At 31.2% G+C, this 5,961-nt stretch overlaps 1 long non-coding RNA gene across 1 annotated transcript in view; it reads right to left on the bottom strand.

Annotated features, from left to right (window-relative positions):
* LOC131948569 (uncharacterized) overlaps positions 1-5,587 on the bottom strand; it is a 7,390-nt gene extending 1,803 nt beyond the window's left edge. Inside the window, exon 1 of the long non-coding RNA XR_009388022.1 lies at positions 5,518-5,587. This is a non-coding gene — a long non-coding RNA (uncharacterized LOC131948569). The remainder of the gene's footprint in view (positions 1-5,517) is intronic.
* Between the last annotated feature and the right edge of the window lie 374 nt (positions 5,588-5,961).

A 5,961-nucleotide genomic window follows, 5' to 3' on the forward strand; every position in this document is an offset into this window, starting at 1 on the left:
AAAGTTGATTTTTTCAAAATTTTCACTGAATTTAGCGAGATGATGCGCGCAAACACTTCAAGTGTTAAAATGCACCAATGTAGGAAAGATGAATCCGATCCGTTCCGGCGTTGGATTTCCATACAGGACACGAAGACATGCTTTGTATATATATATATATATATATATATATATATATATATATATATATATATATATATATATATATATATATATATATATATATATATATATATATATATATATATATATATATTTATTTATTTATTTATTTATAAATATTTGTATTAAATATACACCTTATTCTTTTATTGGGTTATCAGTACATTATCACATTTCCGGTAGAATCGTTTACTTAGATCCACTCATTTGCTGAACTCTATTACATAAGACGGTACAATTATTAGTACTAATAAAAAAATAACAGCAAAATATAAAACAAATTAATGAGTCCATTTTTGGGGGCTGAGAGTTTGCAACGTTATTCATCAAATTCTTACAATCACGTTGGTAATATCGATTAGATTAAGGACAGGTTACAAAATATCGGTAAGAAAAAAAGAAATAATAGGATTCATATCACAAGTTAAAAGCTATAAAGCAAATGCGGCCGTTAAAAAAACAGCACTTAAATGTAGTCTTTGTAAGATGCCAATATAGTTTTTGTAAAATTTGACACAAAAACAACAACAACTCTACATTAGTTACACTTAGTTCTAAATAGAGCAGTTAAAAAACAAAAATCTCTAGTCGCATAATAAATCCTGATCTTTTTTTCTCTCTCTCTTACAATATACACAGGCAATATCTATTGTGAAAAGTCTCTGATCTCTAGTGTTAAAAATTAAATGAAACATAACTTTTAACTGCAAAGAAACAGTCCTGTCATTACTTAATAACTTGTATGTATGCAATATCTCATCAGAAAATGCAAAATTGTTATGGTACATTCACATCTAGTTCTTTTACCTCCCTTTGCTCAATTATCATCACAAAATCCAGCCACCGGCTTATGTTATATATCAATTGCTGGTAGTAACAGCTTGTGTGCCATCATCTTCATTTTAACATCTGATATCCAATTGGGAAGTGTTGAGGGTCTGATGACATCGGCAAAGAATATTTGCTTGTATTACCTACACCCATATCCAATTGGGAAGTGTTGAGGGTCTGATGACATCGGCAAAGAATATTTGCTTGTATTACCTACACCCATATCCAATTGGGAAGTGTTGAGGGTCTGATGACATCAGCATAGAATATTTGCTTGTGTTACCTACACCCATATCCAATTGGGAAGTGTTGAGGGTCTGATGACAACAGCATTGAATACTTGCTTGTATTACCTACACCCATATCCAATTGGGAAGTGTTGAGGGTCTGATGACATCAGCATTGAATATTTGCATGTATTACCTACACCCATATCATATTGGGAAGTGTTGAGGGTCTGATGAGAGCGGCATTGAATACTTGCTTGTATTACCTACACCCATATCCAATTGGGAAGTGTTGAGGGTCTGATGACATCGGCATTGAATATTTGCTTGTATTACCAACACCCATATCCAATTGGGAAGTGTTGAGGGTCTGATGACATCGGCAATAGAATATTTGCTTGTATTACCTACACCCATATCCAATTGGGAAGTGTTGAGGGTCTGATGACATCGGCATTGAATATTTGCTTGTATTACCTACACCCATTCCAATTGGGAAGTGTTGAGGGTCTGATGACATCGGCATTGAATATTTGCTTGTATTACCTACACGCATATCCAATTGGGAAGTGTTGAGGGTCTGATGAGAGCGGCATTGAATACATTGCTTGTATTACCTACACCCATATCCAATTGGGAAGTGTTGAGGGTCTGATGAAATCGGCATTAAATACTTGCTTGCATTACCTACACCCATATCCAATTGGGAAGTGTTGAGGGTCTGATGACATCGGAATAGAATATGTGCTTGTATTACCTACACCCATATCCAATTGGGAAGTGTTGATTGCCTGATTACAGCTGCACTTGATATTCGTTTAATCGTTTAATTGTGTGTCTTTCAACTGATTACTTTTCGCAAAGCAATATGATCATTTTCAAAGGAAAAGAGAGGGAGCCTAGTTGATGCTTGTTTTCATCGTTGGAAGTTTTCAAATCTACTTGGTGAAATGAAATAACAAACAAATAAAGATTAGTCATGAATAGTGGGTTTACCTAACAATAAACTTAGCCAAATAGTAGAAATATGACAACTAAAACATACTAGATTTTACAATAATGTGCTTACTTGTAACATCGTCTGACTAGATCTAGTAGTACTACTAATATGTAATATGATAAAGGCACTTTTAGTAGCCTAATTACTAAATCAAGTAGTAGTGCATATTTATAAATAATTTTATACTATGTAGGCTATCAGATACAAATTTAAAAAAAATTGCCTACTTTTTCTTCTTTACCTATTTAAATTTGTAGAAGCTAATACTAATTTTAAAAATATAGGTCATACCTCAAGGCTAGAGTAGGCCTAGATAATTTAAAGTTTAGTTAGATCTAGAATCTAGCTCTAGCTAGATCTATGTTAATTTAATAATTAAAATGATGTTTATGATTTTCTGTCCTTACCTGATTGAAACATCGTGTCGAAACGAAACTAAATTATAAATTCGCATGCTGGTAAAGTTGTTTACATCACACCAACTAGATAAATAATCGCAGAAAATTAATTGCGTCTACGCTCTCTTGCTGATTGGTATAATATAATTTTTGCAGTCGACGTAAAGAAATTCTTTCGAATTTCCATTTCGAGTACAACAACATATCACACTGCAGATCACCATTTTGATTTTTGTGTAGACCTAAAATGGCGGTTGTTTACAAGAGGACTTATTCGTGACGTCACATGCAACCTCTCTTCAGAAAATACAAAATTGTTATAATACATTCACATTAAATTCGTTTACCTCCCTTATATATCAACGACCACTTAATACGCTTTCAGGTTGTTTTTTTTTTCTAATTTGTATATATAAATGCGTTTTTAATTACATTATGGAGTTGGAAGAGAGTACATTTCAGTTTAAAGGCCTCTGAAGAATATGAATCTATATTGTACTAACGTTGAATTTAGAACAGTAAAAAGTAGAGAATAATGTTCTATTTCCACAAATTTCCACGTATTTATTTAAAGACTATACTTAATTTATTTATATATTCATTTATAGTAACATCCCTTTAATTATGAAAGTTTAGAATAATACTTTATTTTCTCAAAATTTAAAACCTTATACCGCGACTTTCCCGGAAAAGTACACACAATAAAATGAAGTAATTGATTCTGAAGTAAAAATATAAAATTAAAAATTTCATGTGTAAAAAATACACAATAATAATGACTCCATCGATACTTGGTAATAAAGACACTTACATTCACACTGAGTTTATTTGTCTAATCTTATAAGTGGTCTGCATGCAGAGTTTGTTTGCAAATACTTTATTTATATATTTTCATATCATACAAGTCGCCAAGCGGGACGTCATTTATGGATGATCGTCGAAACACAAAGTTTTCCAAGGATAACAGGTGTTCTAGTATATGATTAAATGCTCCGGGAGAGAATAATTTTTTTAAATTTTCACTTATGCACGCCAAAAAAAAAAAATCTAAAGCGTCGCTGCGAGTTTTCCCTATCGACTCACAATGAAGCTGTGACCAAAGCTGAACAAATCGAAACTAAATTGTTCTAGATCTACGTCATTGAAAGGGTTACTATTTTTCTAGTACACATAGAGTATGTTGTATTTGTATAATGTTCTATTACACACTCTATGATTTTAACTTTTTCGTATAGAGGAAGTATTGTAATCGTGCAAAGAAACACACGAAACCTCAATACTACATCCTAACGGAGTATAAGGGACTTATTTTAATCGGGCAAAAAAAAAAATTTATGCAGATTTATCAAAGTTTCAGCGTTCTATGCGTAATCGAGTAAAAAAGAAAACGGGCTTCGCATTTCTGTCCGTGTGTGTGTGTGTGTGTGTGTGTGTGTGTGTGTGTGTGTGTGTGTGTGTGTGTGAACACGATACTTGAGTAGCGCTACAGCAAGGTTGATGAAATATCATATACAAGTATTATATCAAATTTTTAGTTCTGTATCAACTTTTCAGCTATTTCAGGTAACCAGAAGTGGAACTTTTTCTACTTTTGGTGTTTGAAAAGCCTATAACTTGACTACTATTACAGGAAGATGTACGAAATTTGAAAAAAAAATAAGACCGGAAGAAGTAATTTACGCTATTTCCGATTTCTCAAAAAACTGGAAGTGGCACTTTTTCTACTTTTAATTTTTCAAAAGCCTATAACTTGAGTACTATTTCAAATAGATAAATGAAATTTCACATGTAAGTAAAAGATTTAATTATCTGTCTTCTTCCGAATTTTGAGTAATTTCCGTTGAACGGAAGTAGTAATTTTTGCTATTTCAGATTTCTCAAAAAAACGCATGTGAATTTATAAAGTACCAATAATATTCCGCACTATTATACACAGATTATTTGGGGTTCACTTGTTGCCCAATACTATTTTTCTACAAGATTCTATTCTATTTTCAAAAGTTTTAGTAAATAAAAATTGATTAAAATTGTGTCTATATTCCGAGTTGCCATCCCCCGTAGTGTTATATAATATTATTCGAGAAAGATTAGCGGTGATCAAACCCAGTTTATGTTCATTGTTTATGTTTATGTTAATGTTCAATTTTGCATTTGTTTGCTTTTATTGTGTAGAAAGCAATATAGTCATACATGATGCTATTCTGATTTTTAAAAATATTTTAATTTTATCGTATGGTGTTGTTGCTCATAAGGAGAGGGAAAGTATGAATAAGCGGTTTTCTGTTTAATGGTTTGACTCTGATAGTAGGAGTACTTGTATAACAAGAGGTGACATCGAGGAATAGAAGGTGATGAGAATATGAAAATATGAAATTTTAGAATCGTGTGTTATTGCTGTTTTGAGCATATTATTATGTAATTTACTTGTATTGTCCTTAAAACATTTTGTAAATGAACACATGTATGTGAATTAGCGTTAACATTTGAGCATGGTATTACAAAATGCCTGGAGCAACGTTTAGCTGATAACGGCTATTATTTATGTATTTTCTTTTAATGTTTTTTCTTTTTGACTTTTAATTATCATTTTTCTTTTAGGTTTCGTTGTGAACTTGAATGGATATTTTGTTGCGCTGTTTTGTATGTGTATTTATCCGTATTAAGTTTTCAAATGGTTCGATGATTATTTTTTCATTTAATAAAATGTATAAGTTGATTATCATTATTTTGTTAGATTGAGGATAGGAGTTGAAAAGATTGCACTGACGCACGACTCTATAATAGTCCAAAGAGGTATTTAATGATTATATCCCCCTTCCCACCCACCTCCTGTCATATATTAGGGCTTGCATAGACAAATAACGATTTAACTTTGAAACTGTGATGTGTTAGAACTCACGATTCAGTAGGAGTGCCAGTTATTATGATCCTTTTGTCGTCAAGTTGTTGGTTAAAGCGAACCATTCTTGGCTAAAACCAATATCAAAAGACAATTTAGAATTATGTTTGTATACCTCTGATACACTTAGTGATCGTGTATGTTTTCTTAAATGATTATTCGTGTGTGTGTGTATGTGTGTGTCTGTTGCTATGTCATGTGTGTGGAATGCATGAGTGTATTGAAGTGACAAGAATATATATATATATATATATATATATATATATATATATATATATATATATATATATATATATATATATATATATATATATATATATATATATATATATATATATATATATATATATATATATATATATATATATATATAAAAAATAAACAAAAAATATATAAAATTATGTAGTACATTGTAAAAAATTTAAATGGACAGCAAGTGTTGCT

This window comes from Physella acuta, unplaced genomic scaffold (genome assembly GCF_028476545.2).
Source record: "Physella acuta isolate Inbredline_101_S28 unplaced genomic scaffold, ASM2847654v3 ptg000648l, whole genome shotgun sequence".
In the NCBI taxonomy this organism is placed as follows: domain Eukaryota; kingdom Metazoa; phylum Mollusca; class Gastropoda; family Physidae; genus Physella; species Physella acuta.